Genomic DNA, 14,984 nt, shown 5'->3' with positions numbered 1-14,984 from the left:
TCCAACCCTCGAATCTATGGTCAGGTTGTTGTCTCTTTGACACATTCCCTTTTTCCATTCTCAATTTTATCATGTAGTCGTCGTTGTCCCAGGACATTTAGTTTTCGCTTAATTACTTTAGTACAAGTAATAGAAATCTATGAAATTCAAACACAAGGTTTGTGACCAGAGTTTTTGTTCAGAGTTTAGGAATTACATGAATTAGGGGCCAATAGTAAACTTTGTTTGATTTTATAGAAAATTGAATTATTGGAGTTCTTTGATATGCCAAATCTAACTGTGTATTTAGATTCCTAGTTTTTTGGTCCTGTTTAAATTGGTCTACCTTAAGGTCCAAAGGGTCCAAAATTAAACTTATTTTGATTTTAACAATATTTAAATTCTTGGTGTTCAGATTAATATGCTGAATCTGAATATATACTTAGATTTTTTTATTATGGGCCCAAATTTCAAGTTGGTCCAAATCGGGGTCCAAAATTTTACTTTGTTTGATTTCAACAAAAATTGATTATATGAGGCTCTTTGATATGCTGAATCTAACCATTCATTAAGATTTTTGATATTTTGGCCCGTTATCAAATTGGTCCACATTGAGTTCTAAAAGGTCCAAAATTTAACTTTATTTGATTTCACCAAAAAATGAATTATTGGGGTTCTTTGATCATGTTGATATGCTGCATCTAACCATGTATTGAGATTTTGAATATTGGACCATTTTAGAGGTTAATTGTTAATTTAAATTTTTTAAGTACTTGGACCGCATTCATTCTTAATTTCTGTGTCAGAAACCTATGCTGCATCAACTATTGAATCACAATCCAAATTTAAAATTCAGAGTTTATCGAGCTTGAATGTTGTGTCCATACTTGCCCCAACTGTTCTGGGTTCAACCTGTACGTTTGTATCAAGCTGAGCCATGCATAGCATTTTTATTGGTTATTTATATATTAATTTGAAATTTTGACAAGTGAGACACATACAGATTATACTGTTAACAATATTTCAGAGTTTAACGTAGTCAGGCGAAACAAATTTTAGAAGAATAGTTGAATCATGTCTTTGTTGTCAAATGAAAAATTAGTACGAACACAAAGAAAAAGTATGGGAATATTTGTTTTTTAAACTATTGACCAGGGTAAAAGTCTTTGAAAGTCATGACTGGCAAAAAGTTTGTGAAATGAAATAGCACAAATATTCCATTCTTTTTAAATATAACTGAATATAAAGAAAAACACAAACTGATGTTTTATAATAGTTTTTACCCTTTTTATGTTTTATAGGACAAGAAATATAGAAAAATAATGAAAAATATAAACAGTTACAATAGAAATGAGCGCAAAACAAGATAAACAGAATACAACAAGGCCTAAATGGTAAGACCACTTCTATATACTGTAAATTCAGATTTTTCAGGGAATGGACAACTTATTGTGATTACAAAAAAAATCTGCATAAAGATCTATATAGTTACATGATATATATATATATATATATATGTTTCTGTTTTTGCGATACTCACCCAGTCACATTATTCGCATTACTAAAAAGTTTCGATAATTTCTGAATTACAGTAATAAAAGAAATTGCCTTTGAATGATGACTCATATTAAAATAAGAAAATGTGGTATGGTAAATGAGTGACTTATCCACCAGAGTTCAATGAAGCGGATGCAAGAAATTAAAGGCCAATCATGGGCCTGCCTTCAATAATGAGAAAACACTTCCTTTATAGGTCATCCATTAAAGATCTCAACATATAAAGATTTAAACAATCCAATTTAGTTCAACATGTTCAAAGTCAATAACAATTAATAAAAAAAAATCATGCCTAATATAAAATATTGTTTGTTTCTCCAATCCTGACCGACCCTGCAAAAATGGCCCTACTCATAAAATTTTATTGTCAAAACTAAGCCAAATATTATTTTATTCATTTCTGATTTTCGGGCTTGCCGGATCATCCGATAATATTCAGGCTTTTGGGAAAAATATAATTATTTACCTACCTAACTACCCACACCTGGCTTGTCAGAATAGGGATTAGGGAAAAAAACAATATATTAATTTAGGCCTCATGTCTGTGAGCACTCAACCTGACCATAATATAGGACAGTGGTTCAAATATTAACACAACATATGAACATTCTATAACAACTATTGCAAGTGGCTCAACTTTAAATATCACTGCAAGGCACTAAACAACGAATATTAAATCTTGGACACAAAGCACTGAAATAAGAGAACTCATAAGCATGACAAGTAAGAATATCAAATGAAAGTATCTCAAAATGTTCATTAAAACATGATAAAATAAGCTTATTTATATTGCTGTTTTTGTCTCCATTTATAACATTTTTTTTTTATTTTGTGTATTTATAGGTCAGATATCTTGGTTTTTATGATCATCAACAGGTCCTGCAGGTCTATACTGAAGAGGAAACTTAATTGTTAATACTTTTCTACATAATGTGCTAATTGGATTATTAATGTGAAATGAACTCAACTGTGTGTTTTTCTGGAAAAAGAAATAGAAAAAATCCTACAAAATTGCTATAAACAAAATGGAGTACTATCAAAGAACACAATTGTGTAAAATGTAACAACCTACATTCATATTAACTGATGGATTATGGAGAAATTAAGAAAAAAAATAGTATCTTTGTCATGTTTGTTGTCGAAATAAACACCTGCTTTATCCATTCATGTACATGGCTCCATCATATCATATATACAAAGAAGATGTTTGAAGAACATATGTTGCCAAAATTTATTGAACCAATTGAAGGAAGATGTCTTGTGGATTGAATTATTTATGCACTGAACAGTTATGTAGGGGGTCGAATACACAGCAGCTGAAACAGAAGACAAGTTAATTTGACATGAAAAGTGTTTATTTGATTTAATATGCAAATATGAGCACAATATTAATAACATCACAAATGGTATGATATTCATAGCGTTTTGCTTATTATTGTATTGTCTTAAACATGCTAAACAGTCAGCCTTTTGTTTTTGTATGTTTAATACTCACCATGAAAATATTTATTACAGTATTAAAGTTTTAATTATCTTTTGTATCAATAATTCAGTCTAGGAGAAAATATATTAATACTGTTTGTACTGTTTTGAAATTTCCATAGAGGAAAAACATTTCCTTAAGGGAAATTTGATGTTCAGAAATTTCCCTAGAGGAAATTTGAAGATCAATGATTTCCTTAGAGGAAAATTGTTGTCTTGAATTTTCCTCCAAGGAAAAGTGTTTGTCAAAAATTTCCTCACAGGAAAAAGTATTTCCTCCAAGGAAAATTTGAAGCTACAAATTTCCTCACAGGAAAAAGTATTTCCTCCAAGGAAAATTTGAAGCTGCAAATTTCCTCAAAGGAAAAAGAATTTCCTTTAAGGAAAAAGAATTTCCTTTAAGGAAAAAGAATTTCCTCTAAGGAAATAGAATTTCCTCAAAGGAAATAATTATGCAGCAAATTCCCTAAGGGAAATCTTTTTCCCTTGAGGAAAAAACAATTTCCCTTAAGGAAAAATCTTTTTCCTTCAGGGAAATTTGATTTCCCTTGAGGAAAAGTACTTTTCCTCTGAGGAAATTGTTGAAAAAAGGGGCATAACTTTTTCAACAGTGGTGCTAGATCCAAAAAAATTTAGGACAAATATCAGGGAACTAATACCAACCAAGTTATCAACTTTATTTTGACTTAACTCCAAAAATTAAGGTGACAACTTTTGCACTCAGCGGAATTGCAAACTTGTCCCGGAGACTGTTATTGGTTCCCTCAGAAGAATTATTTCATATTTATTTCGGTTTGTTTTTTTCTAGCTACTAAAGGGCCATATGATAATCAGAATTGCTAACATTCACTTCACAGAAATTTTTTGGTATTCCTAATTATTGGAAGAATTTTATACACATAATTAGTATACCTAAAACGACAATTTTTTCATTTACCTGTAAATATTATTAAAACCGTTTTTTTCTTTCAAAAGTGATTATTTTCGAAGGGTTAAATATTTCGCGGTGGTGTCTTGTCATGGCTTTTTTGAACTTGTTTGTTTGCTTTTTGGCCTTGAATGTTTGTCCCTAATATTTTGTTAACTGTGCATTTGCATTTAGATATCGCAGATCAAATTTATTCGTTCATAGTGTGTTAATTTACGTTTTTTGATTGAGTTAAGCTTTCCAATTGATATATATTTTATCGTGTATTTTTCTATGTTGTGATGTTATGCTATTGTTGCAGAAAAAGGGAGTAGGTTTGGTACCATCAAAACGTTTAATCCCGCCGCAAATATTTGCACCTGTCCTAAGTCAGGAATCTGATGTACAGTAGTTGTCGTTTGTTTATGTAATTTATACGTGTTTCTCGTTTTTATATAGATTAGACCGTTGGTTTTCCCGTTTGAATGGGTTAACACTAGTAATTTTGGGGCCCTTTATAGCTTGTTGTTCGGTGTGAGCCAATGCTCCGTGTTGAAGGCCTTACATTGACCTATAACGGTATACTTTTATAAAATTGTTATTTGGATGAAGAGTTGTGTCATTGGCACTCACACCACATCTTCCTATATCTATTTGGTGCAATTGGTGTTTTTTTGGAAATCAAACCACATCTCCTTGTTTTTATATCTATATTTGAATATTGAATGAAAAGTGTATGAATATTGTTTTTTTCCTTTTTTCTAATAATATTAGGAAGTGTGTGTCAATTTGTTTGTACATGTTGTAGCTGAATATAATTAGTCATGCGTTCATTAGGTCTTGATTGAATGGATCACTTAATAAAAATAAAAGAAAAAAGGAAATATTTCAAGTTGTCGCTTTTTCACACAAAGTAAAATTGTTACTGATCTTGTGACCGAAAGTAAATCTGTTAATTAGTAAGGAGGAAATACATACAAAACAACTCGTTTAAGTTAGTAGTGAAATTAAAACCAAAGCAGTGATACCTCCTTTGATCAATAGGTAATTATTTATTTGCTACATGTAGTTCGGCTACCTTTCAAAAAATGGAATTATTCTAAAACACAAAACTACAATTTTAAACAGTTTTACATGTATATATGTACGCAATTTCAGCAGATTACACATATCTCATTAATGATTTAGAAAGACGTTGAACATACTTTTGATATATTTATAATTCTGCCATATTTGTGTTTCTTTAATGAAAAGTCGTGTTTTTTTCTCTTTCAGACAAAAATTATCTGATGTGATGGGATTATCTATGATATTATATGTCCTCTGTTGTAGTTTATACTCAACAACTAGTGAAACCACTGGTAAGAACCGTTAAATTGATACTGACTTACAGTTCAACTGTAAATACAGTTTTGTATTGTATTGAGTATTTTTTTTATTGCTTAATATACGTAATGGATTTTGTTCATCGTTGAAGGTCGTATAATAACCTGTAACTATTATCATCTTCTGCCATTTGATAATTGTCTAATTGGTAAACATTCTATGTTTCCATATTTTAATATTCAATGCATTCCAATTATATTCTAATAACTGAATATTCACATTCTTTCTTTTTGAATGCTATATTAATTACAGATATTCCAATAATAATTGCCAATGAAACAGTAGTCAATGTACAAATTGGGAATAACGCAGAAATGATGGTCAACATTGTCACAGCTGTGCCTCCATTGAAAGCTGTTATTTGGTCAAGAAATGGCCAAACACTTTTTGGCAGTAGATACACCGATGGTAACATAAAAACACCTTCTCTAAGTATAAATAACATTACAGCTTCTGATGATGGTACATATCGGTGTTTTGTTTACAATGAAGTTGGATCTTCCTATGTCGATATTTTTCTGTTTACGTGGAGTAAGTATATTTATTTTCATATTAATACATTCATGCGGTTAATTGGTCAAAATGTAGGAAACGAAAAAAGGAGGATAGCAAGAAAGCTAAGACAAATTGGACATTTTTTTGTCATATTAGATACAGATCTATATTTCAGAACGGTCAACGAAATTATGGTTGCTTCATTAGATAATTCAGAAACTTTACACCACTTTTACTATTAGAATACTCTTTTCAATAAATTCCTTGCAAGCATCAAGTATGGAAAAAAAAACGAGAAACAGCTCTATAGAACATCGTACCAAACATAAGATATCAACTTTATATTTAATGGCGTTGATATAAGCAGACAAAGACCATCGTAGTTTATGTAATTACAACATAAACAAAATCAATTCATTATAGATGTTGTGTACAAATTTTAATAATATATTAAAAAATGTACATAATTTTTGTACAATCTTTTTTTTTATGAACCGCTTAACACAAATGGATGATATACAAGTACACCGTCTTTTGTTTTGCATATTTCTGTCAACTACATGATTCAGTTTAATTTTCTTTTTGACACGTTCCCCATTTCCATTCACAGTTTTAATACTGAGCATTGATACAAAAAATATAATATGAACACAGAAAGAATTTTTAAGGATATTATTTTGGTAAAATGGGAAATAATCGTAATAGAATTTAAACCATCTAGGTGTCCTTATTTCCAGTTTCGGGACACGGAGAATGGCACAAAATGTTAGGCTTAAGTATAAATAAATTGAACTTAATACATTAAGCTGATAAATTTTTGAAGATCAACTTTTATCTGGTGCAAAATGATATGTGTCAAATTTGTTTTAACTTGGTAGTACAAAAACCTTTTACAAATTATATTTTGTACAAACTTGCATCTTGTATTCAAGATATATTAAAACCAGATGCTGCACAGGGCGCAGCTTTATACGACCGCAGAGGTCGAACCCTGAACGGTTGGGGCAAGTATGCACACAACATTCAAGCTGGAGTCAGCTCTGAATTTGGATTGTGATTAAATAGTTGACATATCATATTAGGTTTATGACACAGAATAAATGTGGTCTAATGTACTTAATTTTTTCTTTTGCTTTTGAATAAAAAATGTTTAGGAAATTTTCTTTTTATTTCTGAAATCTCAATTAATAGTAACTTAAAAAAAAAATAATTAGGGAATGTGTCCAAAGGGACATAGATGATGCCCCCGCTAGCATATAACGTTATAATGGGACATAACTCGAGAACTGTAAAAGCGAAGCTGCCAAAAATTGAGCTTAAACTAAGTTTAAAAGTAATAAGTATACACATTTCATTAAATTTAGTTGAGACAAACTTAAGCTAAGAGAAAAGAAACGAAAAAAATCTTCAATTTTTCGATTAATAAAGGGGCATAACCCTAGAATGGTAATCAAAGTTCTTGTAATCACTGAATGGTAAAGATTTTAATTCATCAGTTGATAGTAAAAGTGAATATTGCATTGTATTTTGTATATAGCATTGATTTAAGTTGATTCAACTTCTATTTTGGACAAAGAAAGATAACTTCAATTTTCAAAGAATATTTCATAAAACATTGGTTTTAGGTGATTCAACAACCATTCTGGACAAAGAAAGATAACTCCAATGTATTGTCTTGAAGTACAAAAATGCTTGTTTTTGGCCCTTTTTTGGCCCTTTATTCCTAGACTGTTTGCCCCATAACCCTTAAAATATATCACAACCTTCTACTTATGGAATTAAACATTGTTGTACAATTTCAGAACAATTGAAATACTTACACACAACTTATTGTCCTGCCACTAGATAAATGCTTGTTTTGGGCCCTTTGGACCCCTAATTCCTAAACATTCGGGACCATAACCCTCAAAATCAATCCCAAGCTTCCGTTTGTGGTTATAAACATTGTGTTAAAATTTTACGGATTTCTATTTACTTATACTAAAGTTATTATCCGGAAACCATCCGTCTTCGGACGACGCTGACGACGATGACGACGCCGACGACGACAACGTTATACCAATATACGAACGCAAAATTTTTCCGGTCATATAAAAATCAGACGTGTCGAGCACATGTTGATTCTGCTTTACAAATTATTTTATTTCCGCGTTTGAATGTTAGTGGTTGATATGAAATATTTTTCTCTCCTCCTATCCGTTTTATTACGTTACCAAATGTCGTTTTTTCCCTTAAGTTCATTCAACCATTAAGTTGATGCATGTGGAATTATGCGTTTTTTGCGGATCTTTCTATTTTAAAACGATTGTGTCAGTAGAATTATAAATGCAGCACATATTAATATTCGGAAATTTATATGCAGTCGATCGATATCTAAATGCATAAGAAACATTTAAAAAATGTAACAATACAACAAAAAATCTAAATGCTATCAAGGTAGTTTCACAATAACTCGAGTGACAATTTAAATTCTGTTCAGTTTTACTTCTTGTCGAAAATATATCCTGAAAATGTCATTACCATGTAGGGATTTTCCATTTTCCAAATTAAAGTCATAAGAAACCTCAAATTAAAAACAAATATGCATATGTTTTTTTTTAATAACTAAATGGATAGTTTTCATTAAACAACTTATGTACATATACTTTTTTCAGAGGAAAATTCTTTAATTTTTCCACATTTAGAAGAAGTTTACTTATATTTGATTGCTTGCTTCCAGGAAGCAATTCACCGACATATTTTCCGTATGCATAGTGACCTGAGCATGACCCTCCTCGTAAAAATCCGGTGATCGCAATTCGCATGGATCTGTCATTAAAATAAGCAATTATCTGATTATACATGTTAAACACATGCTCAATACCCATGCTTTTTGTTATTTGTTTACTATTAGGTGACAATCGGTAAACTTCGGCTTCATAACACGGCACTTAATGAGCAGCCATATTTGTTAAATCATAACAGACAGAGAGAAAAAAAATTGACGATTGTACGATATATTTGAGTAAAAAATGATAAAATCGTGCACAGAGGACTAAGTTTACGATATATACATGTATTGGTTCAAGAATTGGATAAACATTATTTTTCACAACTCATTCGTTTCATATGACTTCAAAAACATTGACTGTTGGTTATTCGGTGTTTAAAAACTCACAGAGTACCTTCGACTGCTAGCTTGTTAAACTCACATGTGTTTTACAGGTAAACCATTCATTCGAATGTCTGGGAATAACATAGCTGGGATAGGTAGCACGGTGAATCTAGAAGGTTTGATAACATCAAAACCAAACATACGAAATATAATTTGGAAGAGAGCATATCAAAATACAAGTGTTGTAATTGATTTTACCAATGGTATTAAATTTAGAAGATCAGGAACAATATTTCATCCGATACTAACGATAACCAATTTACGTAGGGCCGATGAAGGGTTGTATATGTGTGCTGCAAGTCATGATTTCAGTAAAGGTGTAGGAGATATATTTGTTAGTATAGGAGGTAGTACCATTGTTATAGTATTGAATCCAACTTATGCGTGTACTTCATTAGTTTAAACATATTTTATTTGCTGACACCAAAACGGATCAAACACAAATAAAACATACATTGTACTTATAAAGTCGTCTCCACAATACAATATACATAACTTTATGTAATTCATACTTATAGTGGCAATGTTCATACCTATATTATGTAATGAAAAATAACGATTCTGACTTCAATTAAGTATTAAATTTATGTATGTGTTGTTTGGATAGAATTTACAATGAAATATTAAAAAAATATATGAACACGATTTATATTGCAACGACGATGAAACCTTATTTTCTTGAGAAAAGTTCTACCTGTAAATAGTAAAGCAATTTAGAGAATAAACATTGTTATTTTAAAATTAATACATTTATAGAAGTCATTATACAGAGCATAATCTAGGATTTTGGAGAGGGAGAAGTGAAATTCCATTACCGTTTCGGTTGCACAGTGGTTTCGTGCTTATCACTAAGTACATTGATTAAAAATACATTTTTTTTAAAATGATATTGTACAAAATATATACATTCTAAATAAAAAAGGTTTATACAATTGAGTTGTTATCTTTTTATCACAATGCTTAATGAAACTTTCATTTTCTTCTCATATGTTTTCAGTTGTCCCTCTTGTAAGCAGAGATGAAACCGACTATCAAGGTACGGTCGGTAATGATATACAATTGAACTGTTCATATGATTCAAACCCGCAAGCAACATTTCTGTACTGGCTCAAAAATGGTACCAGAATTAATCTTGATTTTCAAAGAGAAAAGTACAGCAAGAGCAACACTACTTACCCTGACTTGACGATATACAACGTCCAGCTGAATGACACTGGTATATACGTGTGTTGTGTGGGAAACGTCATTGGTGTAGGCTGCAGCGCTTATATTAAGCTTTTGATAAAAGGTATGATTTTTATGAAGAAACTGGTGATAAGAAGATATTTATGAAATGCTTAAAGACATCAATAAAACAATTATATTATGTTAGAACCAACAAAGGGGTAAGGGGCTGGTTAATAACCACTTCACATAAAAATAGAAATTAAGCAACGCAAACCCAACTGAAACGTCGAAGCTTTAATAAATAAATCAAATACAGTTTAGGTTAAGAAACGTACCGTATTCCGGTATGAAATTGTACTCTATAGAACTGCTCTAATGTACGTAATAAAAACTAACTTTAGAGATATACTTTATAAATATTTCCCCCTAAATATTCAATAACTAGTTTAAGGGATACTTAATGGAAGCTGTAGATTGAGTAGATTGTTAACAGCAAAAGTGCAATAAAACTTTATTTAAAAAAAAGAAAAAGAAGAAAACTCGAACACTAATGCTTGATCAGAAGGGTAAACAGTTTCCTTTTCAATTAATGAAATATGTCGTGCTGCACTTGTTAGCAGCCATTGATAGGTCATATCAGGTGGCGATGCAACATATCATTGCAAATTAAATAAGACACAAAGGATCAATATATGGCGCAAAATCAATACATGCACAGCATAAAGAGAATAAAATACAATCATAAGAGCAGCGCTTTTATTACTGTTCTTTATCTCAAAATCACAGTGAGGCCTTTAATACGGATAAAAAAGGACTGTCACCTAGCTGCAAGTCAAAGTAAGCCCTTATCACAGGTTTGGACGGAATCCTTTGTGCATTACTTCAGATAGACTTGTTTAGATGTACCAACACCAAATCGGGCCTGGGTAAACTTTGAGGTCAAACTAGAAATACTGTGGAAAGTATTACTGTTTAAAACAATATAATTCCTAAAAATAAAGGCAAATATAAATTGTTTCTAAGACATGAAATAGCTGGTTTCGTGAATCCAGATTTCGGTAACCAGTACGATCTGGTGTGTAATTAGCAGGAAAAAAATGTATTAATTTCGTGCCTATGAATGTTTGCGCTGCAAAGACTTATGCAGTCTCGAAAGACTTAGATATTGCCCTCCTGCACCTAGGTTATTATTACTCTTTGCTTTGACTAGTATCATTTGTTTTTCTGATACAGCTGAATTTTGACCGCCTTAATGTATTCACATTTTTCTTATTTTTTATTGTCTTTGCATTTAAATTTATATTCATACTACATCTTTTTTTCCCTTTTTTTTTGCGGTTTTAATTGTCAGTCAAATCTAAATATAGGTGTTTAGTCGTAATTTTAAGCGTGACTGATTAATAGAAATGCTATCTAGGAAAATTTAATGATTTTTGCCATACTAATTTTTTTTGACAATTTTGAAGCAAAAGGTCTGCAGAGATTTTTGTCAAAGTCATAAGCAGAATAAGTCTTAATTATTACATCATTGGTATCCATGTTTCTGCATCAGATGTGCCTTGCGACAATAAATGAATTTTATGAGATGCCCGAGGCCAAAACTTTTGAAAAAGCAAAGCTTACTAAGAAAATAATGAGTTTATCACCAAAAAAGACAACAATCTTATCTAAAATGTACAAAAGTCCCTTGTCTAACCTTTTAATATAGACCATCAACTTTAGTAATGAAGAATGTAAAGACTATCATATAATATGGGGATAAATTCAACGTGTTTCGAACTGAATCAAACCTTCAAGCTGGACTTGAATCGCATTCAAGCTTGTAGAAATTTACATTTTCTGAAGAATCATTCGTCTTATATTATAATGTTCCTAGATAATATAACTGACTGTTTCTGTAATGGCCCTGTTTAAAATTCAAGGTTAGCTATATTGGACCCGAGACTCAGGTTGATCGTATATATCAATATAACAAGCTAGAACTATAAACAAGTCACTTTACTTTATGAAAACGTCTTTTCTTTTGTAACTTATTATTCGAAGTCATGGAAGGTTGTTAAATGTTGATTTATCTCCCGTAAAAATTAGCTAGATTTTCGATGAAAGTTTTAGACTATATGGAATTAAATGAAGTAACATTATAGTAGCTATGTACACGAAAAATGGAAAATTATTGGAACTTAAAAAAAAAACAGTTTTGGTGCATTCAAAGCATTCTTTTGGGTACATTTTCACCATTGAAAAATGTACGATCAATTCGAAAAACTAGAGACCAAGGATGAAATAAAAGATATCACACTTGCTACCAATGTTTTTTCAGAGCCTAAGGAGGAGACAAGTATAGATTTACTTCCCGTCATTATTGGAACTGTTGCAGGGCTAAGTCTTTTTCTTCTTGCGTGCATTTGCTTCATAAAAAGGTATGTTACATCTATTTTTGTTCAGAATAGAAGTAAAACAAGTCTTTCATGATTATAAAATAGGATATCAACATATAACTGCACCTTAAAATAAAAACATCTTTTACAAATTGTGACTTGGATGTATTTCATTTTCACTCATATCGCATCTTCTTGCACACTATCTATGTGTTCAATTATTCGCACACTTCAGAACAGTACAAGGGTGGAAACATATAGATATATAATATATACAAGTGGTTTACAAATCAGTTATTATTATCCTTCTTTGTCCTTTGTTCCAATATTAAACTCGCACGTACATGAAGCGCTATTTTTTAATGAAGATTTACGTGAACTGTTGGGTATTGTTTTTGTGTTGCTTGTTTTGTTGTTCGTCGTTCCATCTTCTATTTTTGTTGTTGTTTATCCTGTATCTTTTGATTATGGAAAAACAAAATTTGTAGCATTTTGTATTTTTTTTTAAATGTGTTCATTTTTGAATTTTACTAAATCTGATTTTATCTAAGTCATGGATTGCAATTTTGTATTTTTGGTAACAAAGTCTACAGGTTTTCACGCAAATATTGATCTCAATCATATCAGTTGTCGCTAACATACCACGGTTAATCAAATACAACCTGATAAGAGTGTATGCTAGTTAGACAGGACCGAAATAATATAAAACACAAGTTAATTATAGGGTTTGTATTTTCAGTCTGTGTAAGATAGCAAAGACACAGTATACATACGGATCGGGCCAAGGGACAGTTTGTAAGTTGTGGTTTTTATTTTGATATAGTCAAATATCTTTTAATGTTATACTGACAAGCACTAACTATTTATCTTGTGGTCATCATATTTGATAGGTGAGAGAAGAAAGGTTACATGGACTTGAAAAAAATGATCGAGTCGGATAAGGTTTAGTATACAAAAAAGAAGATGTGGTAAGATTGCTAATTAGACAACTCTCCTAAAGAGACCAATGTCACCGAAATGAGCAACTATTGCACCGGTTCATTACACAAAAGTAATAAAGACACGTTTGAGTAGCCTGCTACATTACTCTTCTTATGTTAAAGTTATATGAAACGAATGACCGGTGAAAAATAATGTTATTCCAATTCTTGTACCAATGCATACAAACATTATAAACTTAGTCTTCTGTGCACGATTTTATCATTTTTATTCGCATAAATTTCGTATAATCGTCAATTTTTTTTTCAATCGGTCAGTGTTGTTATGAAAATATGGCTGGTAATCAAAGTTTGTGTTTTGAAGCCCAAGTTTTAACGATTGTCACCTGTTTGTCAACAATCAACAAAAAGCTGAGCACGTGTTTAACATGTACAATCTGATAATTATAGTTCATTTTATGGACATCCATGCGTATTGCTATCACCGGATTTTTACGAGATGGGTCACACTGAGGTCACTTTGCATACGGAAAATATGTCGGGGAAATGCTTCCTGGCAGGAATCAATTAACAGAAAGTAAACTTCTTCTAAATATTAACAAATTAAAGAATTTTATATGTTCATAAGTTTTAAAATGAAAACTGCATTGAGTTAAAAAAAAACATATGCATTATTTTTTTTTTAATTTGAGGTTTCTTGTGACTTTAATATATCAAAAAGATTTTCGTTTAAGTCAAAGACCTAAAAAAAAACATACGAAAGCTATTGTTGAAGTAGTTAATTTGATGTTAATGTTCATATGCACGAGTTATATTTGCACATATTTAGTATACTTGTTCTGATTTGGAACACTTTACCCTTTTCTACTCATTTGATCTTTGTATATATTTTGTTATTTTTGTTTTCAGTGGAAGGAAAGTGTAATGAAAATAGAGATTCAGATCACGTGTACAAAACTCTTAGCATATACAATGCAATCGTAAGTTAATAATAACGTTGATTTTTTAATGTTTTATAGCAAATACAACTTTATGAGTGAATGCTATTTATATTTTGTTAGGTATCGTATATAAATTGTGAAGGTTTATCCCGAAAAGCACTTATGACGCAAACTTTTTATACTTATGTGTAAACTGTAATTATGATGTTGAGCTGAACTAGTCATTTTTAAAAACATGGTTGGATAAACTTGTAGAATTGGAAGCTTGTAATGATAACTAGTAAACTAAATCTTAAATTATCGTTTTGGTAAGCAATATAAATGCATGTCTAATGTTGGAAAACTAGAAGCCAGTACTAAAAAGTAAAATCACAAAAATACTGAACTTAGAGGAAAATCAATTCGGAAAGTCCATAATCACATGGCAAATTCAAATAACAAAACGCATCAAAAACGAATGGACAAGAACTGTCATATTCCTGACTTGGTACAAACATTTTCTAATGTAGAAAATGGTGGATTAAACCTGGTTTTATAGCGCTAACCCTCTCACTTTGATGACAGTCTCATCAAATAAACTTAGAAATTGCAAAAGTAAAC

The sequence above is a fragment of the Mytilus galloprovincialis genome, chromosome 7 (assembly GCF_965363235.1).
Source record: "Mytilus galloprovincialis chromosome 7, xbMytGall1.hap1.1, whole genome shotgun sequence".
NCBI classification, from domain to species: Eukaryota; Metazoa; Mollusca; class Bivalvia; order Mytilida; family Mytilidae; genus Mytilus; species Mytilus galloprovincialis.
This window is presented reverse-complemented; position numbering follows the sequence as displayed.